Genomic DNA, 25,612 nt, shown 5'->3' on the forward strand with positions numbered 1-25,612 from the left:
AGCAAGAGAGGGAACACAAACGGGGAGTGGGAGAGGGAGAAGCAGACTCCCCGCCAAGCAGGGAGCCCGATGCGGGACTCGATCCCGGGACTCCAGGATCATGACCTGAGCCGAAGGCAGTCGCTTAACCAACTGAGCCACCCAGGCGCCCAACTCTCACTCTTTTTAAATAGTATTTAAGTAGGGGGGCGCCTGGGTGGCTCAGTTGGTTAAGCGACTGCCTTCGGCTCAGGTCATGATCCTGGAGTCCCTGGATCGAGTCCCGCATCGGGCTCCCTGCTTGGCGGGGAGTCTGCTTCTCCCTCTGACCCTCCCCCCTCTCATGTGCTTGCTCTCTCTCATTCTCTCTCTCTCAAATAAATAAATAAAATCTTTAAAAAAAAAAAAAGGCTTAAAAAAATAGTATTTAAGTAGGGCGCCTGGGTGGCTCAGTCAGTTAAGTGTCTGCCTTTGGCTCAGGTCATGATCCCAGGGGTCCTGGGATCAAGTCCCACATTGGGCTCTCTGCCCAGTGGGGAGTCTGCTTCTCCCTCCCCCCTGCTTATGTTCTTGCTCTCTGTCTCTCAAGTAAATACATAAAATCTTTAAAAAATAGTATTTAAATAAAAAATACTGGGACTAAAAACAAACCAAAGTATACCATTGAATGGATTTTCCCTAATTGCTCTCATTGTAAAAGAAGCTACATTGTCCTGGTAATAATATATTACAATTTATTATGATATATTACACTTCAAAGATGTATTGTAAACATTTACAAAAAGAAAGACATGACCACCGAGAGCCAAAATGAATTCACTAAGAAAAAGTTATGCCTAATTAGGTTGATTTCCTTTTTTGATAGATGTAACTACACTATTACTTGTTTCAAAGGTCTCATCTTTTCTTCCCCTTATTTCAACATTTTAATTAGATTTAAGGCTTTGTATTTGAGTTAATAACTTTTTTGGTAAAAGTATAATTTAGTTTTATCCACATTGATTTTCCTTGATAAATGGTGTGATCTTTAAAAGGTAAAGAACTTGGTCTTTATAATCTCTATGGCTGACGTTTAAACTCTTAATTTTTTTTCATGAGTGAATGAATAAGCAAATGGATAAAACGAAGGCATACAAATAAAATGTACAGGTAAAATAGAATTGGGATTGATAACTAATACATAATGATCATATGAAAAATTTTAAAGATTCATTACGCTGATATGAAACTACCTGTAACTGTTCTTTCATTCATTCAGAAAGTATTTTTTCAGATTCTCTTAAGGTGCCAGATGTTGTGGTAAATCTTGGGGCTTTAACTATAAAACAGGGCAACTAGAGCCTTGTCTTCATAGAGCATGTATGCTGATGGAAGGACAGACAAAAAATTAAGTAAACCTGTTTCACGTCATAGTAAGTGTAGAAAAGGGTGCAGCAGGCAGAGATACAGAACATGAAAAAGAGGCAGCTTTACATAAAGTGACTGGGAAGACGTCTGTGAGGAGAAACCCAAAGGATGGAAAGAAGGTATTTGTGTGAAGAATGGTTTGAAGGTCGGGGAACTAGCGTATGCAAAGGCTCTAAGGGAGGACAGAATATAATGTGCTTAAGGACTTGAAAGAAAACTAGCTTGATAGGGTGTGATATGCAAGGGGAGAGATACCCTGAAATGAGGTGGTGTTCAGTTTGAAAACTGCAGGTATGCTTTCTGATAATGAAATGCTATATGTGCTATGTAATACTTGAACTTGATTCTAAAGACTGTGGGAAGTTTTTGTCAGCTTTTAAGCAGTAGAGTGATATAATTTAATTTACTTTTAAGAAACCACTTTTCTCCTCAATCTCTCCTTATTCTTTTTATTTTTAAATATACTTCGTATTAAGTATACAGGCAGAAAAGTGGACAAATCATTAAGTATATATCTACATAAATTTTTACAAACACCCATGTAACCAGCCTCCAGGTCAAGAACTAGAACATCATCACACCTCTGAATCCCCTTCATGAGCCCTCCAAGTCTACTTCATCCCTAAAAGGAACCACTATCTTGATTTATAATATCATAAGTTAGTTTTGCCTCTTTTGAATGTGTGTAGTCATTTGCATCTGGTTGCTTTCAGTCCATATTTATCCTTGTGAGAATCATCCATATTGTAATGTGGAGCAATAGTGTGTTCATTCTCATGGATATATAGCAGCCTTAGCAAAGTGATCCCAATATTTTGATTGACCCAGTATGTGATCTATTCTGTTCCATGTGCACTTGAGAAGAATGTGTATTCTGTTGCTTTAGGGTGGAATGTTCTGAATATATCTGTGAAGTCCATCTGGTCCAGTGTGTCGTTCATAGCCCTTATTTCCTTGTTGATCTTCTGCTTAGATGATTTGGCCATTGCAGTGAGAGGGGTGTTAAAGTCCCCTACTATTATTGTATTGTTGTCGATGTTTTTCTTTGATTTTGTTATTGATTGGCTTATATAATTAGCTGCTCCCATGCTGGGGGCATAAATATTTACAATTGTTAGATCTTCTTGTTGGATAGACCCTTTAAGTAGGGTATAGTGTCCTTCCTCCTTTCTTATTATAGTCTTTGGTTTAAAATCTAATTTGTCTGATATAAGGATTGCCACCCCAGCTTTCTTTTGGTGTCCATTAGCATAATAAATGGTTTTCCACCCGCTCACTTTAAATCTGGGGGAGTCCTTGGGTCTAAAATGAGCCTCTTGCAGACAGCATACTGATGGGTCTTATTTTTTTATCCAGTCTGATACCTTGTGTCTTTTGATTAGGGCATTTAGCCCATTTACATTCAGAGTAACTATTGAGAGAAAGGAATTTAGTGCCATTGTATTACATGTAAAGTGACTATTACTGTATATTGTCTCTGTTCCTTTCTGGTCTATGTTACTGTTGGGCTCTCTCTTTGCTTAGAGGATCCCTTTTAATATTTCTTGTAGGGCTGGTTTGGTGATTACAGATTCTTTTAGTTTCTGTTTGTCCTGGAAGATTTTTTAATCACTCCTATTTTGAATGTCATCCTAGCTGGATAAAGTATTCTTGGCTGCATATTTTTCTCATTTAGCACCCTGAATATGTCATGCCAGTCCTTGCTGGCCTGCCAGGTCTCTGTAGATAGGTCTGCTACCAGTCTAATGTTTCTACTGTTGTAGGTTACAGCTTGTCCCGAGCTGCTCTCAGGATTTTCTCTTTGCCTCTGAGATGTGTAAGTTTTATTATTAGAGGTCAGGGTGTTGAGCTATTTTTGGTGATTTTGAGGGGGGTTCTTTGTGCTTCCTGGATTTTGATGCCAGTTTCCTTCCCCAGATTAGGGAAATTCTCTGTTAATTTTCTCCAATATACCTTCTGCTCCTCCTTTCCTCTTCTTCTGGGATCTCAGTTATTCTAATATTGTTTCTCTTATCTCTTGAATTCTCCCCTTGTGATCCAGTAGTTGTTTATCCCTCTTTTTCTCAGCTTTTTTATTCTCCATCATTTGGTCTTCTATATCACTAATCCCTTTTCTGCCTAATTTATCCTAGCAGTTAAGAGTCTCCATTTTTGATTGCATCTCAGTAATAGCCTTTTTGATTTCAACTTGGTTAGATTTTAGTTCTTTTATTTCTCCAGAGAGGGATTCTCTAGTGTCTTCTATGCTTTTTTTCAAGCCCAGTTCATCTTTATAATCGTTGTTCTGACATCTTACTTATGTCCATACTGATCAGGCCCCTGGCAGTCAGTACTGCCTCTTGTTCTCTTTTTTGAGGTGAGTTTTTCCATCTTGTCATCATTCTGTCCAGAGAAGAATAGATGAACAAAAGAACAAAATACTAAAATGGCAACAACGACCCCAGAGAAATATACACAAAACAAATCAGAAGAGACTGAAAAATGGGGCGGGGGGGTGGGGGGGGAGAAAAAGAGAATATAATCAGACAGGTGAGCAGAATAGAGGAGTACGCTGGATTCTTTGTGTAGGTTGGTCTGTTTTTTAGAAAATTAGATCTCAAAATTGTAAAGAAAGAAAAATTTATATATGTACAAAAGTAAAATTAAATACAAGGAAAGGATAGAATGTAACTGTAAAAATGGAAATTAAAAGATAAGAAAAAACAAAAGAGAAAAAAAACCTCAACAACAACAAAGGAAGGACTATAAATATACAGGTGAACAGAACAGAGCAATACACTATCTCCTGAGTGTATATTGGTCAGTTTGTTAGAAGAAACTACTCTCAAAATTGTAAAGAAAGAAAAATTTATATATACAAAGATTAAATATATCAAAAGGATAGAATGGAACTATAAAGATGAAATTTTTTAAAAAAGATTTTATGTATTTATTTGTCAGAGAGAGAGAGAGAAAGAGCACAAGTAGGTGGAGTGGCAGGCAGAGGGAGAAGCCGGCTCCCTGCTGAGCAAAGAGCCCAATGCAGGACTTGATCCTGGGACCCTGTGATCATGACCTGAACCGAAGGCGAACACTTAACTGACTGAGCCACCCAGATGTCCCTAAAGGTGAAAAATTAAAAAGGCTTTAACAAAACAAAAGGAGAAAAAAAACTCCACAAAAACAACAAAAAAGAGAATATGATCAGACAGGTGAATAGAACAGTGCCATACACTAGATTTTGGATATATTTTGGTCTGTTAGAATAAACTGCATCCCAAAAAGGTAAAAAAAGAAAAACTGACACATATATATTATATATATACACACAAAAATAAGATTAAATACAGTGAAGGGATAGAGTGTAACTGTAAAAATGGAAGTTAAAGAAGACTTAGAAAAGGAGTTGATAAAATAAATTGGTTGAAAAGGGAAAGAAAAAAATTAAAAAAAAAATTAAAGTTGATAGATTAAAGAATCATGGGGGGAAAGCCATGGATTTTATGTGTTGTATTCCCCTAGAGCTCGAGTTTTGCAGTTCTCATTGATCAGTAAACTTGGTATTGGATGGATGTTCTTGCTGATCTTTGGGGGGAGGAGCCTGTTGCAGTGATTCTCAAGTGTGTTTGCCCCAGACAGAATTGTACCACCCTTGCCAGGAGGCCAGGCTAAGTAATCTCCTGTTTGCTCTATTTGGCTTTTGTTCCCTGAAGGCTTTCTGCACAGCTTTAGAGGATGAGAATGAAAATGGCGGCCTCCCGGTCTCCACCCTGGAGCTGAGAGCTCAGGTTGCCACTCCTCAGTGAGCCCTCAGAGAAAAGCAGTCAATCACGCCTGCCTCCCTCGTCTCTGGTGGCACTCCATGCTCACCCGGCCTGTGACTGAGCATTTCTATCTTAGGCACATGACCCTGTTTCGAGCCTCCACACCCTGCAGACTCCCAGGGGAGGAAAGGGGGGGGTCTCGCCAGTTCTGTTGCTTATTGGGCCCTGCTCAGGAGCAGTTGCTCGATTGATTGTGCTGCAGTTTGACCAAGAATCAGTTGCTCAACTGACTGAGCCATCCAGGTGCCCCTGGGTTTTATTTTTTTAATGAAGTCTGACAGTTTTTGACTTTTAATACAACTGTTTACTTCTTTTACTTTTAATGTACTTAATGATATTTGAATATATTTATACCATGTTACTGTTTGTTTTCTGTTTGACTCACCTATTTTATGTTCCTTCTTTTTTACTTCTTTTGGCTCATTCAAATGTCTTTTTCTTTAGTGACTTCATAGGTACACTTAAAAATAAAAACCTATTTTTCAAGTGATTACCCAAAGAATACAACATACCTACTTGACTTATTATAGTTTAAAGTAAGATATTGCTGCAGTCACTCCTCAGATAATGTTAGGACCATAGAATGCTTTTAAGATTTTTCCATCTTTGATTTTCAGCAATTCTACTATGATGTGAGTTGGTATAGGTTTCTGTGCATATATCCTGCTCGTGGTTTATAGAAATTCTTGGATCTGTGGGATAAAATCTTTCATTAGTTTTAGAAGATTTTACAATATTGCCTCTTCTCTTTATTCTCTCCTTTTCTTCTGAAATTCCAATTATGTGCATTTTTGGCTCCCACTTTTTTCACTCTCATTTGTCTTTTATACTCTCTTCTATATTTCCCTCCTTTTTTGTAGATATTTGTTAATAATTTCTTCCAGTTTATTGTTACTCTGCCCTGTCTAATTTGCTTTTAAGCCTTTTCTTAGTTTAATTAATTAATTAATTATTTTTAAGATTTTATTTATTTATTTGACAGAGAGATAGAGAGCACAAGTAGGCGGAGAGGCAGGGAGAGGGAGAAGCAGGCTCCCCGCTGAGCAGGGAGCCTGATGTGGGACTCGATCCCAGGACCTTGGGATCATGACCTGAGCCGAAGGCAGCCGCTTAACTGACTGAGCCACCTAGGCGCCCTTAGTTTAATTTTTTTAATTTCCAATTGTTTTTTGATGGAATCCCAATCACTTTGAAATTCTCTGTGTCTTTATTTACCTTCTCCATCTTTATTTTCTTAAATATATGACTCAACGTTATTTTAAGATCCTTGTGCTAATCCTTCCAGTGTCCACTTCACCTCTGTTTCTTTTTCTGTTGTATTTCCCCCTTTTGGTTTTCAGGTCTTCTTTGGGGTGCAAAGTAATTTTTTTCTTGAATGCCATATGTTTTATATGAAAGTAACAGTTTTCAAACTTTTGGTCTCAGATCCAAAAAGTCTTTGTATGAGTAAAACTGAGAAAGTTTTAAAGATAGATATAGATATATAGATATATATATATATATATATATAATATATCTATTTTTTATCTTTTTTATATCTACATATAAAGATATATATATTAATTCATTATAAAATATTAAACATAAAATATATTATATTATATAAAATTTTTATATAAAAATATAAATAGCATAATCTTTATAAAAATTTGCATTTACCAAAACAATTAAAAAAATGAGTAGAGTGGAGAGAATGGTGACATAGAAGCTAAAAAGAGGAATATATTTCAGGAAACCAGTGATCAGCTGTGCTGAATATTGCTGTGAGAACAATTAAGATGAGGATAGAGAAGAGGATCCATAGTATTTTTACAACTTTGGAAGACTTTGATGACCTTAAAAAACAGTTTAGTTGGTGGTGGGTTGAGGAGTGAAAGGAAGATGAGGAAGTTAAGTTAGCTTACAACTTTCTTTAGAAGTTTTGTAAGGAAGAGGAGGAGAGAAATGGAGTAGTAGCTGGAAGACAGGGATGTGGCATTAAGGGAAAGAATTTCGTTTTCTTTGTTTTTTACTTTTAAAATATACTTTTTGGAAGCTTGTTGAGCAGTTTTGAGCAAGTTTTTTTGTCAGTGGAAATGATCAGCTAGAGAGATCAATGATTTAGAAGAGATTAAATTTAAATTCAACAGGGATAGAGGTAATGTTCTTTTAGGTCCCCTAAATCAATTGTGTAAATACAGGACAGAGACTTGGCAGTGTTTCAGATGTAAAGGAGCCATGGGGGTATATTTGATCTCAAAGCCTATAAGATTGAACAATGTAAAAGCCACTAAAAAATATGTCAGGGGGTTCTTAAGCTGCCTTAAAGGACACACAGTATCAGTGTTATAAGGCTGAATGTGACTACGGTCTTCTGTACTTATTCATTCACCTGATATTTATTTTCCAGCTATACTGAGCCTAGGCAGTTAGACCTTGTATAAAATTTTGTATCCCTTTCTAGAGCCCAAATTTTGAAGGATACTGACAAACTAAGTATTCAGAGGAAAGCAAACAGGATGGTAAAGAACTGGAAGCAATGTCATATGAATGGTCATTCATTCATTCAACACACATTTGTTGAGTATCTAATGCAAGCCAGACAGTATACTAGACACTGAACAAGAGAGCCAGTCTTGCCTTCACAGATCTTATATTCCCCTGGGAGAGACAGTAGATAGGTAATCTGGTAGGTTAAAATTGTCTACAAATTCTTTACAGCACCTTACATCAAGAGATGGTCTTTTTCCTTACCCTTTATATTTAGGCCAGCCTTGTGACTTGATTTGACCAATAGGGTATAGTAGAAGTACAAGTGTAAATTCTGAGCTGAAGAAGTATTGCAGCTTCAGCTGTTACCCTCTTAGAACCTGGAGACCACCATATGAAGAAAACCAGGCTCACCTCCTCAAGGATGAAAGACTAAGAGAGAGAGAGTGGCCTAGCTGTTCCAGCCAAGGTCCCAGTGGGGCCATCGTGGACCATCCAGCCCTAGTGGACCTGACCCAACTCAGAAGAACCACCCAGCTTAATCTATATAATAGCAAGAATAAAAAAACCATTGTTTTTAGCCACTAAGTTTTGACATGGTTTGTTGCAGAAAAGGCTAATACAGAAAATGTCCCATGATGTAAGTGCTTTCAAGAAAAATAAAGTAGGGGGAATAGAGATTGGCAGTTTGGAGAGCGGCAACTGCCTCCTGTAACTGCAGTATTACTTATAGCATCTTAGAAATTCTCTGTAATGAGATAATATTTGAGCAGAGACCTGAGGGAGTAAGTTATACAAAAATCTGAAGAAAGAGTATTTCAGGCAGAAAGAACATCAAGTACAAAGGTCTTGAAAAAAGAGCATACTATATGTTTATGGGATTATAAGGAGATTGGCGAGAGTATAATGAGCAAAGGGAAGAATGATAGGAAGTATGATTGGATAGGACACCCAGGGCCAAATGATGGAGTAGCTTGCAAGCTATACTAAGAATTTTGGCTTTTATTTTCAAGTGTGCTAGGAATGGTGTTACTTGATTTATAATAATTAGACTACTTTGGCAGGTATGGAGAAAATAGGGAGTCAAGAGTGGAAGCAAGGAAGTTAGTAGAGAATATTGTAACCCAAGAAAGAATGATAACTGGTTTAGACTGGGGTTTTTGTAATGAAAGAGGTAAAGAGTGGTCTGCTCAAGGATATATTTTGAAAGTGAAGCCAACAAGTTGGTGGATTGGGGGTAAGAAAAAAGTGAGGAAGAATGACTTAGGTTTTTGGCCAAAGCGGTAAAGAACAAGAAACCTTGCTATAATGAGAAACTTAGAGGGCTTCTATGCAATATATAATATTTAGAATGTTGCACATATATGTGAAGTCCGTCTTCTATGCCTTTGTGAGGGCAGAAGTATGTTTACTGAGAAAAAACCATGAGCAGTTTGAATATTGGAGCTCTATGTGGAAGATTCTTCTTATAGATGGAGTTATCTTAGTTCCCCTTCACAAGTTATCAGTCAGCTAGTAATTACGGAGTACCTTCTGGGAGCTAGGCCCTGTTCTAGGCACTGCAGCTGCCTCAGTGGAAGAAGTGATGTTCAGGCAGAGCAGTGAAGGTAACTTGAGATTGAGAACTGCTGGAGGACAATTTGTTAGGGATGTCATAGGAAGTGTTCATTTATTGGGTAATTAGGTAGAACCCTTTAAGACTCTTCCAACTCTATGTTTCTGTTGTATTTCTATCTGATTTGCTTTTTGTTTTCTATGTCTCATGTCTTTTTTACTCTATTAATCCTTCTTTACTACTTTCTTTTACATTGAGTGAATATTTTCTAAGTAGCTTTTTAATTTCATTAATTAGTTTTTCATGGTTTTTGAGGTTTTTTTTTTTTTAAGATTTTATTTATTTATTTGAGAGAATGAGAGAGAGCACATGAGAGGGGGGAGGGGAAGAGGGAGAAGCAGACTCCCTGCCGAGCAGGGAGCCCGATGCGGGACTCGATCGCGGGACTCCAGGATCATGACCTGAGCCGAAGGCAGTCGCCCAACCACCTGAGCCACCCAGGCGCCCTTTTTTTTTTTTTTTTTAAAGATTTTATTCATTTATTTGACAGAGAGAGACACAGTGAGAGAGGGAACACAAACAGGGGGAGTGGGAGAGGGAGAAGCAGGCTCCCCGCAGAGCAGGGAGCCCGATGCGGGACTCGATCCCAGGACCCTGGGATTATGACCTGAGCCGAAGGCAGAAGCTTAACAACTGAGCCACCCAGGTGCCCCTGAGGTTTTTTTAAAAGTGATTAGGGTGCCTGAGTGTCTCAGTTGGTTAAATGTCCGCCTTCGGCTCAGGTCATGATCCCAGGGTCCTGGGATTGAGCCCCGCATTGGGTTCCCTGCTCAGTAGGGAGTCTGCTTCTCCCTCTCCCTCTGCCCCCCACCCCTGCTTGTGCTCTCTCATGCACTTTCTCTCTCTCTCAAATAAATAAATAAATAAATAAAAATCTTTTAAAAAAGTGATTGCTCTAGTATTTATCATATATATCTTCATTTATCAGACTCAGCTTCATATTTATACTAGATTCCAGTAATACATAGAAACAGTCTTATATAGCTCTATTTCCATTTCACCCTTTTTGTGGTATTGTTATACATATTATATCTACTAATGTTATAAACCCAACAGTACATTGTTAGAATTATTACTTTACCATCTGCTGTTATTTCCTTAGTCCATTACAGCTTTGTTCCCACACACCTCCTTTGTACTGTTATTACCAAATATATTACGCATATATTTCTAAATGTTTTAGGTCCAGCAATAATTCTGTACATATTATTTTATATAATTGCCTTTCTAATCAATTAAGAGAAAAAAGAAAAATATGTGTTTATATTGTCTTTTGTAATTACAGTTATCTTTACCGGTGCTCTTTGTGTGTATGAATTCAGATTACCATCTGTGATCATTTGCTTTTAGCCTAAAGAACCTCCTTTAGTATTTCTCCTAAAGTGGGTCTGCTAACCACAAATTCTTTCAGTTTTGTTTATCTGGGATAGTGTTTGTATTGCCCTCATTTCTGAAGGAAGGCTTTGCTGAAATCAGTATTCTTGGTCTACCATTTTTCTTTGAGGATTTTGATTACATTATCCCACTGCCTTCTGGCCTCCCTTGTTTCTGCTAAGTCAACTATTAATCTTATTGGAGGGTCTAGTTACAAGTGACATTTTTTTTTCTTGCTACTTTTAAAAGATAAACTGAGGCATATTAAAAATTTTAAGACTTTGGGGGACCTGGGTGACTCAGTCGGTTAAACATCTGCCTTCAGCTCAGGTCATGATCCCAGGATCCTGGGATCGAGCCCTGAGTCAGACTCCCTACTCAGTGGGGAGTCTGCTTCACCCTCTCCCTCTGCCCCTACCCTGCCTCTTGTGTGTTGTCTCTCTCTGTCTCAAATAAATAAAATCTTTAAAAAAAATTTTTTAAGAGTTTATTTGAGCAAAAAATCTATTTGAATTGGGTATCGCCAAACTGAAATTGGTTAAGAGCACTCCACTGACAGGAGCTAGGGGAAATATTTTTGTAGAGAAGAGGCAGAAGCCAAACAAAGAAATTTGAGTGGCTACAGCTTAAGCATTTGCTTTATTTGGAAAAGCCTCATTGACTATGATTAGTTGTCCTCAGGTTTCAATTTCTTTCTTTCTTTCTTTCTTTCTTTTTTTTTTTTTGAAGATTTTATTTATTTATTTAACAGAGAGAGACACAGTGAGAGAGGGAACACAAGCGGGGGAGTGGGAGAGGGAGAAGCAGGCTTCCTGCTGAGCGGGAAGCCCAACGCGGGGCTCGATCCCAGAACCCTGGGACCACAACCTGAGCCAAAGGCAGACGCTTAACGACTGAGCCACCCAGGCGCCCCAGGTTTCAATTTCTTAATGTTAAGAGATTTACAGCCTTAGGTTTTGATTTGGTTATATACGCTACTAAAGCATTAAAGCCACTTCAGTCTAATGGCCTCCTTTATTTAATTAATTTAATACTACTTTCTACATTTTCTCCTTGTCTTTGACTTTTTGCATTTTTACTATGATTTATCTGTTTTTAGATCTTTTTATTTATCCTGCTTGGGGTGTGTTGAGCTCATTAGATGTGTAGGTTTTTGTTTTTCAATAAACTGGAAGTTTTTAACTATTATTTCTTCAAAGGTTTTTTTCATTTTCTTTCCTCTTCTTCTGGTACTCCCATTACAGTTATATTTGTGAGTTTAATGATGTCCCACATTTCTCTGAGGCTCTGTTCTTTTTTCTTATTTTTTCTTTTAGATCTTTGGCTTGCATAATTTCAATTGCTCTATCTTCAAGTTCACTAATTCTTTCTTATGCCAGTTCAGATCTACTCTTGAGCACCTCTAGTGATTTTTAAATTTTGTTCTGTAGATGTATAATGGCTACTTTGGAATATTTTCCCATAAATGCAACAACTGATCACTGTCACAGGTAGTTTCTGTTGCTGCTTTTTTCATTATGGATGAATCAGTCATACTGTCATACTTTCCTCTTTCTTTGCATGCCTTGCAGTATTTTGTTGGAAGCTGAACATTTTAGATTATGTGTTGTATCAGCTCTGGGTACTTGTCCACTCCAGGGAGGGCTTATTATTTTTATTTGTTTAGGAACTGTCTGTATTACTTTAGTGAAGTCAACACCCCCAGCCCGCAATGTTCAGCTTCTTACACTGCTCCCCAAGGAGGCATAGCATTGGGTATGCCATCATTCACCATGGGATGACAGTGGTAATGGTAGGGCATTCTTCCTCTCTTTTCTTGATCACACCAAACTGTAAGCGCCCCTAATTCCTGACCCGTTACTCAGTCATTCTCAACAGTGTCCTGAGATATGAGAAATTTATATATTTCTCTACAAACTAATGCTATCAAATAGTTGCTCCTTTGATGGAATAGTTTCTGGGGTTAGTGTTTTATATTTGTTCTGACCCCAGGAGGGCTCCTCTCTGCTGTTTGTTCCCTGGTTCTGTCCTGTGAACTGGCCTACAGTCTAAGCTGTATGTTCACTAGATTTATGAATCTCCTCCCAGTTGTTCTTCAGAAACTCTGCTGTCCCTGTACTGTCCTTGAGAGCACCTTCTATGTTCTGTTGCAACTGAAGTCAGTTCCTTTGGAAAGAAATTAGGGGCTCTCTGTTTTATGGCCTGTTTACTTCACAGAATCTCTGCCAGGACTCTGGGGCTTAGAGTGGAAACTATGGCAGTCTCCTCTCCAAGTGAAACCCCCACTGTAGGAGCTAAGCATGCAATGCATGGAGCAGTAGTCTTCTTGGCTTGCCTCTCCTGTGTGGAACTACCTTGCCTTATGGAGTGGGAAAAGGGCTCTTGAGGCCCAGTATTCTAAGGGAGCCACAATTAAGGTAGAACTTCTATATCACTTGCTTAGGACTTAGCATCAGCATCAGGCAACTGGGGCAGGAAGAGAAATATGGAGATCCTGCTCCTCCCAGAAAGAAAGCCCTTTGTCCAGGAGCTGGGGAGAGAGAGAGCCCTGTGTTTTTGACTGCAGCTGAGTCTGCCTGGCTGAGCTGGGAGGAGAAGAGGAGGAAGCTGTTTTGGTTCAAATACCACAGTTTCCTGCCTTTCTTACTGAATTTTTCATTGATTTTCTTGAATAGATGTTTCTTTTTCATTTTTGCTTTTAAGACCATTTTCAGGCTTTAAGTGGTTGGTTGGTTTGTTTTGTTTTGTTTACATAGTTTTTACCAGTTCCAGTGGGGAGCAGATCAGTGGAACTCCTCATGCCAGAAGTCAGTCTGTCTGCCTCCACATGATTTTTAACATCTTTCTTTTAAGAAATGTGGGTGGCCTTTAAGAACCCTTCAGATCAGCAGATGATAATACTTTTTACTTCTGTCTTACAGATTTGGGATGTAGATATTCATAAGTTTTAATGAAAATTAAAGAATATATAAAAATCCATGAAAATATCTAAGAAAGACCCAAGGATATAAAGCAACTTGTATCTTCTTATTCCTCAGATTGGTATGCTAATTACAAAACTCACATTAGTAACAATTACTTATTTAGTTAGATATAGTTATCATAGATTTACAATTAATATTATTAGTTATATGTAATTATTAATAATTCTGCCTAACTTTGAAACACTTGTTAATTATAGAATATTTGCTTATTTTCTTTTTTGTTAGTTAGGATTTTTTACTCAGATGTTTTACAGAATTTATTTATTTATTTATTTGTTTGTTTATTTTTAATTAACTTATTTTTTTATTATGTTAACATTAGTCACCATACAGTACATTTTTGTAGTAGTGTTCCATGATTCATTGCTTGCATATAACATCCAGTGCTCCATGCAATACATGCCCTCCTTAATACCCATCACTGGGCTATCCCATCCCCTCACCCCCCTCCCCTCTAAAACCCTCAGTTTGTTTCTCGGAGTCCATAGTCTCTCATGGTTCGTCTCCCCCTCCGATTCCCCGCCTTCATTTTTCCCTTCCTTCTCCTAATGTCCTCCATGCTATTCCTTATGTTCCACAAATAAGTGAAACCATATGATAATTGACTTTCTCTGCTTGACTTATTTCACTTAGCATAATCTCCTCCAGTCCCATCCATGTTGATGTAAAAGTTGAGTACTCATCCTTTCTGATGGCTGAGTAATATTCCATTTTATGTATGGACCACATCTTCTTTATCTATTCATCTGTTGAAGGGCATCTCGGCCCTTTCCACAGTTTGGCTATTGTGGACATTGCTGCTATGAACATTGGGGTGCATGTGGTCCTTTTTTCCTCTACATCTGTGTCTTTGGGGTAAATACCCAGTAGTGCAATTGCTGGGTCATAGGGTAGCTCTATTTTTAATTTTTTGAGGAACCTCCACACTGTTTTCCAAAGTGGCTGTACCAACTTGCATTCCCACCAACAGTGTAAGAGGGTTCCCCTTTCTCCACAACCTCTCCAACATTTGTTGTTTCTTGCCTTGTCCATTTTTGCCATTCTAACTGGTGTAAGGTGGTATCTCAGTGTGGTTTTGATTTGAATTTCCCTGATGGCTAATGATGATGAACATTTTTTCATGTGTCTGTTAGCCATTTGTATGTCTTCTTTTGAGAAGTGTCTGTTCATGTCTTCTGCCCATTTTTTGACTTGATTATTTGTTTTTTGGGTGTTGAGTCTGAGAAGTTCTTTATAGATCTTGGATACTAGCCCTTTATCTGTAGTGTCATTTGCAAATATCTTCTCGCATTCTATGGGTTGCCTCTTTGTTTTGTTGACTGTTTCTGTTGATGTGCAGAAGCTTTTTATCTTGATGAAGTCCCAAAAGTTCATTTTCGCTTTTGTTTCCCTTTGTTTCCCTTCCCTTGAAGTTGCTGTGGCTGATGTCAAAGAGGTTACTGCCTGTGTTCACCTCTAGGATTTTGATGGATTCCTGTCTCACATTGAGGTCTTTCACCCATTTTGAGTTTATCTTTGTGTATGGTGTTAGAGAATGGTTGAGTATCATTCTTCTGTATATAGCTGTCCAATTTTCCCAGCACCTTTTATTGAAGAGCCTGTCTTTTTTCCATTGCATATTTTTTCCTGCTTTTCAAAGATTATTTGACCATAGAGTTGAGGGTCCATATCTGGGCTCTCTATTCTGTTGCATTGGTCTGTGTGTCTGTTTTTGTGCCAGTACCATGCTGTCTTGGTGATCACTGCTTTGTAATATAGCTTGAAATCCAGCAATGTGATGCCCCCAGCTTTGTTTTTCTTTTTCAACATTTCCTTGGCGATTCAGGGTCTTTTCTGATTCCATACAAATTTTAGGGTAATTTGTTCCAGCACTTTGAAAAATGCCATTGGTATTTTGATTGGGATGGCGTTGAAGGTATAGATTGCTATGGGTAGCATAGACATTTTAACAATGTTTATTTTTCCGATCCATGAGCATAGAATGTTTTTACATCTTTTTGTGTCTTCTTCAATTTCTTTCATGAGTGTTCTGTAGTTCCTAGAGTATAGATCCTTTACCTCTTTGGTTAGGTTTATTCCAAGGTATCTTATGGTTTTTGGTGCTATTGTAAGTGGAATCGATTCTCTAATTTCTTTCTACAGTTACATTGTTAGTGTATAAGGAGGCAGCTGATTTCTGTGCATTGATTTTGTATCCTGCCACATTACTGAGTTGCTGGATGAGTTCTAATAATTTGGGGGTGGAGTCTTTTGGGTTTTCCACATAAAGTATCATGTCATCTGCGAAGAGAGAGAGAGTTTGACGTCTTCTTTGCCAGTTTGAATACCTTTTGTTTCTTTTTATTGTCTGATTGCTGTTGCCAGGACTTCTAGTACTGTGTTGAACAATAGTGGCAAGAGTGGGCATCCTTGACGTGTTCCTAATCTTAAGGGAAAGGCTCTCAGCTTTTCCCCATTGAGGATGATATTCACTGTGAATTTGTCATAGATTGATTTTATGAGCTTGAGGAATGTTCCCTCTATCCCTATACTCTGAAGAGTTTTAATCAGGAAAGGGTGCTGTATTTTGTCAAATGCTTTTTCTGCATCAATTGAGAGGACCATATGGTCCTTCTCTTTACTCTTATTAATGTGTTCTGTCACATTGATTGATTTGCGAATATTGAACCACCCTTGCATCCCAGGGATAAATCCCACTTGGTTGTGGATAATCCTTTTAATGTACTGTTAGATCCTGTTAGCTAGGATTTTGTTGAGAATTTTGGCATCCATATTCATTAGGGGTATTGGTCTGAAATCCTCTTTTTGATGGGTCTTTGCCTGGTTTGGGGATCAAGGTAACTGGCCTAATAGAATGAGTTTGGAAGCTTTACTTCTGTTTCTGTTTTTTGAAACAGCTTCAGTAGAATAGGTATTATTTCTTCTTTGAATGTTTGGTAGAATTCCCAGGGAATCCATCAGGCCCTAAACTCTTGTTTTTTGGGGAAGGTTTTTGATCACTGTTTCAATCTCGTTACAGGTTATTGGTCTATTCAGGTTGTCAATTTCTTCCTGATTCAGTCTTGGCAGTTTATAGGTTTCTAGGAAGGCATCCATTTCTTCCAGGTTGCTTAATTTATTGGCATATATTTGTTGATAATAATTTCTAATAATTATTTCTATTTCCTTGGTGTTAGTTGTGATCTCTCCCCTTTCATTCATAATTTTATTAGTTTGGGTTCTTTCTCTTCTTTTGGATAAGTCTGGCCAGTGGCTTATCAATCTTATTAATTCTTTCAAAGAACCAGCTTCTAGTTTCGTTGATCTGATCTACTGTGTTTCTGGTTTCTAATTCATTGATCTCTGCTCTAATCTTAACTATTTCTCTTCTAATGCATGGCTTAGGCATCGTTTGTTGCTTTTTCTCTAGTTCTTTAAGATGTAGAGTTAGGGGCGCCTGGGTGGCTCAGTTGGTTAAGCGACTGCCTTCGGCTCAGGTCATGATCCTGGAGTCCCTGGATCGAGTCCCGCATCGGGCTCCCTGCTCGGTGGGGAGCCTGCTTCTCCCTCTCCCACTCCCCCCTGCTTGTGTTCCCTCTCTCGCTGTGTCTTTCTCTGTCAAATAAATAAATAAAATCTTTAAAAAAAAAAAAAAGATGTAGAGTTAGTTGGTGAAGTCGGGATTTTTCTATTTTTTTGAGTGAGGCTTGGATAGCTTTGTATTTTCCCTTAGGACCCCTTTTGCAGTATCCCATAGGTTTTGGACCGAATGTTTTCATTCTCATTGGTTTCCATAAATTGTTTTAAGTTTTTTGATTTCCTGGTTGATCCAAACATTATTGAGCAGAGTGGTCTTTAGCTTCCAAGTGTTTGAATTTCTTCTAAATTTTTTCTTGTGATTGAGTTCCAGTTTTAAAGCATTATGGTCTGAGAATATGCAGGGAATAATCCCAGTCTTTTGGTATCAGTTAAGACCTGATTTGTGATGCAGTATGTGGTCTATTCTGGAGAAAGTTCCATGTGCGCTCGAGAAGAATGAGTATTCTGTTGTTTTAGGGTGGAATGTTCTGTATATATCTGTGAGGTCCATTTGGTCCAGTGTGTCATTCAAAGCTCTTGTTTCTTTGTTGATTTTCTGCTTAGATAATCTGTCTCTTGCTGAGAGTGGAGTGTTGGGGGTCTCCTACAATTAACATATTATTATCAATATGTCTCTTTATTTTGGTTAACAGTTGGCTTATGTAGTTGGCTGCTCCCATGTTGGGGGCATAGATATTTACAATTGTTAGATCTTCTTGTTGGATAGACCCTTTAAGAATGATAGAGTGTCCTTCTGTGTCTCTAACTACAGTCTTTAGCTTAAAATCTAATTTGTCTGATATGAGAATTGCTACCCCAGCTCTCTTTTGATGTCCGTTGGCAGGAAAGATGGTTCTTCATCCTTTCACTTTCAGTCTGGATGTATCTTTAGGTTCAAAATGAGTCTCTTGTAGACAGCATATGGATGGGTTCTGTCTTTTTATCCAGTCTGCAACCCTGTGCCATTTTATGGGAGCATTTAGGCTGTTCACGTTGAGAGTGATTATTGAAAGATATGATTTTATTGTCATCATGTTGCCTGTGAAGACCTTGTGTCTATAGATTGTCTCTGTAGATTTCTATTCTATATCACTCTTGGGGTCTTTCTCCTTTTATAGAACCCCCCCTTAATATTTCTTCCAGGGTTGGCTTAGTGGTCACATATTCTTTCAGTTTCTCCCAGTCCTGGGACCTCTGTATCTCTCCATCCATTCTTAATGACAGCCTTGCTGGATAAAGTATTCTTGGCTGCATGTTCTTCTATTTAATACACTGAATATGTCTTGCCAGGCCTTTCTGGTTTGCCAGGTCTCTGTGGATAGGTCTGATGTTATTCTGATATTCCTCCCTCTGTACATAAGGAATCTCTTCCCCCTAATTGCCCTTAAGATGGTTTCCTTGTTTCTAAGATTTGCGAGTTTTACTCTTACATGCCGGGGCGTTGGTCTGTTCTCCTTGATCTTGGGGTGGGGGGGTCCTCTCTTCCTCTAGGACACGAATGCTTGTTTCATTCCCCAGATTAGGGAAGTTCTCAGCTAAAATTTGCTCAAGTATATCTTCTAGTCCTCTCTCTCGCCACCCCTCAGGGATCCCAATAATTCTGACATTGGAACGTTTCATGGCATTACTTATTTCTCTAATTCTGTTTTCATGGATTTTAAGCTGTTTGTTCCAGGCCTCCTCCTGTTCCTTCTTTTCTATCAGTTTGTCTTCTAGGTCACTAATTCGTTCTTCTGCTTTGTTTACCCTAGCTGTTAGAGTATCTAGATTAGATTGGATCTCATTGATAGCATTTTTAAGTTCTGCCAGAACAGCTCTCATTTCTGCCCTTAGAGACTCTTATGTTGCCATTAATTGATTTCTGCATTCTAGCTGTTGTCTTCACAATTGCTACCCTGAATTCCATCTCCGATGTCTTGGTTATATCTCTATCCATTTGTAAATCTGTGCCATAAGTCACAGTCTCTGAGTCTTTCCTATTTTAGGGGTTCCTCCTCCTAGTCATTCTGTTGAGGGGTGGTCGAGGGAATATACAGAGTCCAAATTATTGACCACAACCCAAGCAAGATGCACCTGTTTTCTAGGGACCTTAGGGTTGTTGGCCTCTTGTTCTCTCATCCTGTCTTCTGGGGGAGGGGCCTGCCGTGCTGTTACTCAGGCAACCCTATTTGGGCAGAGTTGCCCTGCCCCCTGTGGGAGGGGATTGGCTCAGTGAAAACCAGTTTTTTGGGGCTTTTGTTCTCTGGGGGCTTTCCCTGGTGGCTTTCTGCATCTCTTCAGAGAGTCAGAGAAGTGACCGTTTCCAAACCTCTGCCTCAAAGCAGAGAGATCACAGTCTGTTCTTCAGTGAGTCTTCAGGCCATACTGTCTCTGTTTCTGTCTCTGCGGCTAAAACTACAGTGACCTGGGTTGTTCGCCCCTCAGCAGTGCTCCCAGTCCTGGCCTCCAGGTTGGGGCACGTTTCTGCCCTTTGTGCTTCTAAAACCACCAGCCGCCCCCAGTTCACATGTGCGCCCCTGCAGCTCCAGGTTTCAGTCCGGGGGGTGCCCTAAAGTCCTTTCCCCATTGCTACCAGTCTGCGAGTCTGTGCCCAATCCCCAGTGCAGGAGGCTTTCATGCTCTGGTGGTGCAGGATCCCAAAGGCTCCCTCCCCCTTCCGTTTATCTTCCCACATCTGCCTACAGAATCACAGCTCCCCGCTTCATACTTCGAAACCAACCGCCAGGGATATTCTGTTTGTAGAAATCCAGATATATCTTCTTACATATCAGGCTGATTTCATGGGTGTTCAGAGTGGTCTGGTAGATATCCAGCTCAATTCAGGGGACCGGTTGAAATAAGGTCCTCTACTCCTCCGCCATCTTTGCCCCCCTCCAAATTTATTTTTTAAAGCACCTACTTGTAACACTCTTGTTTACCTGTTTTCTGTGTCTTTGGAGTGGTTTTACTTCTGGGAATTTACAAGAAAACAATGGAATAGTGACTCGTCACTTTTCCTACTCCTCCAAAAGAGTATCTCAAGCCCCATCTGTATACTCAGAGGTGTGTTGATAATACATAGATATCTAAGGCAAGATTGCTCTTCAAGTATTTATTATCTAATGGGTAAATAGACATATTTATATGACAAATCACAGCCATGATTTCAATCTCCAGAAGGAAGGAGACCTGGGATGAGATTATGGGCTTGAAGAAAGTAGAAAAGTAGAATAATGCCTAGTCACTGTCCTCATCATTATGGTCTTGATCATAGGTGTATTGAGCCCTAGTGATTTTTGGACGGTATGAATTTATAGTGTTATATTTTTATTAAAAAATAAAATTTTTAATTTTAATATAGCAGGAGGTCAACATATTTCAGTAAGTTTTTCAATAAACTTTTAAAAATTCAAATATACATTCATGAAAGTACATAGATCATAAGTGTACAACTCAATGAATTGTTATAAAGTGAACCCATTTGTGTAGCTATTATCCAGATTAAGAAAACCATACAAAACCTCTCCTCAGGCATGTTTCCTGTCACTCCCCATTCCCCAAAAGTGATCACTGTCCTGGCTTTTATTGCCATAGATCAACTTTGCCTGTTTTTTGAACTTCATGTAAGTAGAATCATATAGCGTGCAGTCTTCTCTATTTGTCTTCTTTCATTTATTATTTTTGTGAGATTTATTTATGTAGCAGTGAATGCTGTAGTAATGATTCCATCATTTTTATTGCTGTATAGTATTCCATGGTATGAATATCCTGCTTTTATTCACTTTTTTTCTATTGTGTTGTCGCCTTATTGACTTTTGAGAACATCGTATATTTTGGTATTCTAGACGTGAGTCTTTGTGTTGTAGGTATCTTCTCTCTGTGACTTGCTTTTGCTTCTTAATGGTGTCCATTCATTGTACAGAAATTTTTAATTTTAATATAGCCCAGTTTATCCAGTTTTTCCTTTATACTTAGTGCATTTTGTTTTTTCTAGGAAATTTTTGCCTGTCTGAAGGTCATGAAGATAATTTCTGAAACCTTTATTTTAATCTTACATAATTATATTTATAATAAACTGGAATCAATTTTTGTATATCATGTGAGATAAGGGTAAAGTTTCAATTTTTTTAATACAGATATCCAAGTGGTCCAGCATTATTAACTGAAAAGGACATTCTTTCCCCTGGGGAACTATAGTATTACCTTGTTATAAATCAAGTAACTAGATATTCATGGAGACCTTTCTGTGTTTTCTCTCTTTCTTCTGGTGGTTAATTTCTTTGTGTTTGTGCCAATACCACACTGTTTTAATTTGTGTAGCTTCATAACAGATCTTTATTTTTGGTAGTGTAAATCCTTCAAATTTTTGTTATTTAAGATTTTTTTACTGTGTTTGGCCCTTTGCCGTTTAATATAAATTAGGAATTATCACATCAATTTGCATGTGAATAGGTGCAAGTGCACAGATACACATTCACACAGAAACCTTTTGGGATTATGAGTGGGATTGCCATGAATCTGTGGATCTATTTCAGGAGAATTGACGTCTTTACAATATTGAATTTTCCAAGCCAGGAACAAGACATATCATTCCATTTATTTAGGTGATCTTTAATTGGTTTTAATAAGGCTTTTCAGTGTTTGGGTTGTAGTCATATACTTAATTTGTTAAATTTATCCCTAGGTATCAACTTCTTAAATGCTATTATAAATTGTGTTGTTTCAAAAGTTTATATTGTATAGTTATTTTTTCTAGGATATAACAATTGAGCTTGTATATATTGCTGTTGTGTATCCAGCAACTTGTTAAATTCATTTAATTCTATAATTTTGTCTTTAGATCCTTTAGTATTTTCTACAGAGTCATGTCATATGTGAAGAATGACCATTTCTTTCTAATCGTTATTTATTTTTTTGTGGGGAGGATGACGGGAGCATTTATTAAAATGGCTAGACCCTTGAATATAGTGTTAAATAGATATTATAATGGTAGGTATCCTTTTCTTGTTCCTCATCTCAGAGCCAAAGGTCTCAATATTTTACTGCTAAGTATGTTTGCTATATTTTTTGGTAACTTCTGTTACATAAAAGAAGTTCCCTTTTGTTCCTAGTTTACTAAAAGTTGTTGTTATGAATGTGCATTGAGTTTTCTATATCTATTGAGATGATTATAGGATATTTATTCTTTATTCTACTAATGTGATGAATTACATTAATTAATTTTCTAATGTTAAAGCCAGTCCTGGATTCTTGGTCATGATATTTAGCCTGATTTGATAAGCTAATATTTTGTTTGTTTTTGCATCTATGTTCATCTTGTGATTCTTCCACCAGGGTTTATCAAAGATATGCTAGCCTCATAAAAAGAGTTGAAATGTGTTTTTTTTTCCTTCTAAAGGTTTTTGGAGAAATTCACTGATAAAACCATCCTGACCAGGCTTTTTTTTTGTGGGAAGATTGTAATTATAGATTCAGTTTCTCAAAAAGATAGAATTCTTTTGGTATCCCATTTCTTCTTGTATCAGTTTTATACATTACATTTTTCCTGGAGTTTATTTCATTTAAATTTCAAATGCTTCAGTATGAAGTTGATCAGTTTTTTTCAGAGAACTAATCTTTGACTCTGTTAATTCTCTTGAATGCTAATTTCTGTTATGATATTTTCCTTGATGCATGGGTTACTTACAAATATAGTGATTAATTTCCAAGCATTAGGATCCCCTAGGTGTGTTTATTATTGATTGCCAGCTTAATTCCACTAAAGTGAGCATACTTCATATAGTACTTTTCAACCTATCTGTGATAGAGGACTTGTTTCTTTCCCCCAATCTCTGTTGGATTAGCAACTTTTAAAAAATATAATAAAAATGAATTTATTAGAAAATTGAAGTAAAAAGATATTTAAGAGCAAAGCCCCAGGGTTTTTTATTATTATTATTATTATTATTAGATTCTACAGATACACACTACTATATCAAATGGCTATATTTTCTAAACACTTATTCTCAATATCTAAACCTATCTAGTTGTGGTCCATTAACACCTGTGAAACAGCACTAGTGCATGGAACACACTTCCAAGTTGCACTGCTTGTTGCGATTTGAGTCTTCAAAGTTTGTTGAGACTTGCTTTATAACCTAGCACGTGGTCAACTTCAGTAAATGTTCCTCATGCAGTTTAAAAGAAGGCATATTCTATACTTGCAGCGTGGAGTGTTTTATGTATGTCACTTAGATTGTTTGTTCATCATGTTTTTTAACTATATTGAGATAGAATTTACATGCAATAAAATGTCTATTGATATGCACTGTTTGATGGATTTTGACAAATGTATACACCCATGTAACTGCTAATACAATTAAGACAGAACACTTTAAAACTCAAAAGGTTCCTTGGTGCCCCTTGCCATTGCCAGTTCCTAACCCCAACTGGGGCAATCATCATTCTACTTTCTGCCACTGTGGATCAGATTAGGTATGTCTTTTTTTTTTTTTTTTTTTGAGGGGGAAGGAGTCCCCGAGGGAGAGACAGAATCTTTTTTTTTTTTTTTAAGATTTATTTATTTATTTGACAGAGAGAGACACAGCGAGAGAGGGAACACAAGCAGGGGGAGTGGGAGAGGGAGAAGCAGGCTTCCTGTGGAGCAGGGAGCTCGATGCAGAGCTCGATCCCAGGACCCTGGGATCATGACCTGAGCTGAAGGCAGATGCTTAACTACTGAGCCACCCAGGCACCCCAGATGTGTTTGTATTTTATTTAGCTCTTCTGGTTAGTGTCAGTGGGATGGTTGATCTAAAACAATAGTTCATGGTAGCCAAAGGCAGAAGAGCTCTGGCAGTGTTTAGTTAAGGTACAGTGGTATAGCGATCAAGTGTGAGGGTGCGTGTTCTAACCAAATGGAATTCAGATGACTCTCCCAAGAAATTTGAGCAGGATTGAAAGATCCAAAAGTAAATTGTGTCCATTAAATATAGGATATGTATCCTACATTGTTATTATATCAGTCAAGATTCAGTACCAGAAACTGGATGTTCTAAACAGGAGAGCATTGAGTATAATGAATTAGTGGTTACAGATTGTTGGAAGGTCTGATGGAGTAAATTCTAGACTTGGCCTACAAAAATGACTCCCCAAATAATGATAGAGCTGCTCTGTCAGGGAGCTACTACCTCGTAGACTGTCACTAGAACTGTACAACTTCCAACAAGAAAGTCTTTCTATCACTTGAGCCTTCCAGATCTCACAAGATGGTGCCCTTCATGGTTAGATCCTAATTTTAATCAAACACTACTTGAAGAGAATATAGCAGTTGTAGTTTTCCAAGTTTTAGGAAGACAAAATGCGGGTAGAATGAGAGCCAGACCAAAGTTTCTACCATGCACATAAATCGGAAGTCCAGTGTTCCTCTAACTTAAAGAGGGTGAGTGGTAATTCAACAGTATTCTAAATAAATTGTCAGTTCTTTTTCTCTAGCTTTGCCATCAATAAATGTAATATTTAATGCAACTTTTAATCTTAAGTGCCTTTGTTTTTTTTCTATCTGCTAAATGATCATATTGTGGCCTATGATTTAAATACCCAGAGTGCATATAATCAATTACAGGTTATATTTGAGTTCAATTAATATTTTAATATTTGTTGAGGACTTAGAAAATGCCTCACATTACCTTGGTAGCTCTAAACATTCAAACATCTTACCAAGATTGACATTAACTAATTCTAAGATCATTTTCAAAGATAATCATGAAATCAATTTATTTCATAACCAAGGGCATATGGAAACTTTCATCCATTTCATTTGTAATTCCTACTGTATATTCAAGGTCACTCCATGATACATTCCATAAGTGGTTATAGCAATTCAGATCTTGATATGGAAATGTCAGTAGTATCCTCAAGGGCAAAAAGCAAAAAGCTAAATATAGCTTCCTCCAGCATTCCCCTTTCTACTACAACACCATGTTTGTTGATCTGTTTTCCCTGCTTTCTTCCTCTTATATAAAGTGAGTGGTATGATATTAATAAAAGGCTTGGATATTGTCTGGACAATTTACACACCAATGCTATCTAGATGTGTTTTGGTTTGTTGTAAGCTACTGAGGTCTTAGGAGGTTTTCAAAAGCCATAGATGGTTTGTACTCATGGGGAGAATAAAAAAATAAAAACAAACACAAAGAGACTGGTGAACCGTAGTTTGATTGTTAGCTCAAGTGTTAAGCAGTGAAAGTGTTCAGGACTAGAAGTTAGAAGGCATATAATGCTTAAATAGCTTTAATGTGACTGTTTGGGGCTAGTATTTTTGTATGTCAGATTCTGTTTGTGATTTATAATGATTCTGAATTTGAAATTCAGCTCCATTTCTTTCTCACTTGCTGTTTGCATTAGAAAGAATTCATTGCACAGAATTCTAAAAAAAGAACTGATGTAATTTTATTTTAGGGCAC

At 37.7% G+C, this 25,612-nt stretch overlaps 1 protein-coding gene across 1 annotated transcript in view; it reads left to right on the top strand.

Annotated features, from left to right (window-relative positions):
* The window catches only part of DNAJC15 (DnaJ heat shock protein family (Hsp40) member C15), an 82,166-nt gene that overhangs the window by 53,658 nt on the left and 2,896 nt on the right, over positions 1-25,612 (top strand). The window lies entirely within an intron of this gene.

The sequence above is a fragment of the Mirounga angustirostris genome, unplaced genomic scaffold (assembly GCF_029215605.1).
Source record: "Mirounga angustirostris isolate CCGP_5_RB_7025 unplaced genomic scaffold, mMirAng1.0.hap1 SCAF_3, whole genome shotgun sequence".
NCBI classification, from domain to species: domain Eukaryota; kingdom Metazoa; phylum Chordata; class Mammalia; order Carnivora; family Phocidae; genus Mirounga; species Mirounga angustirostris.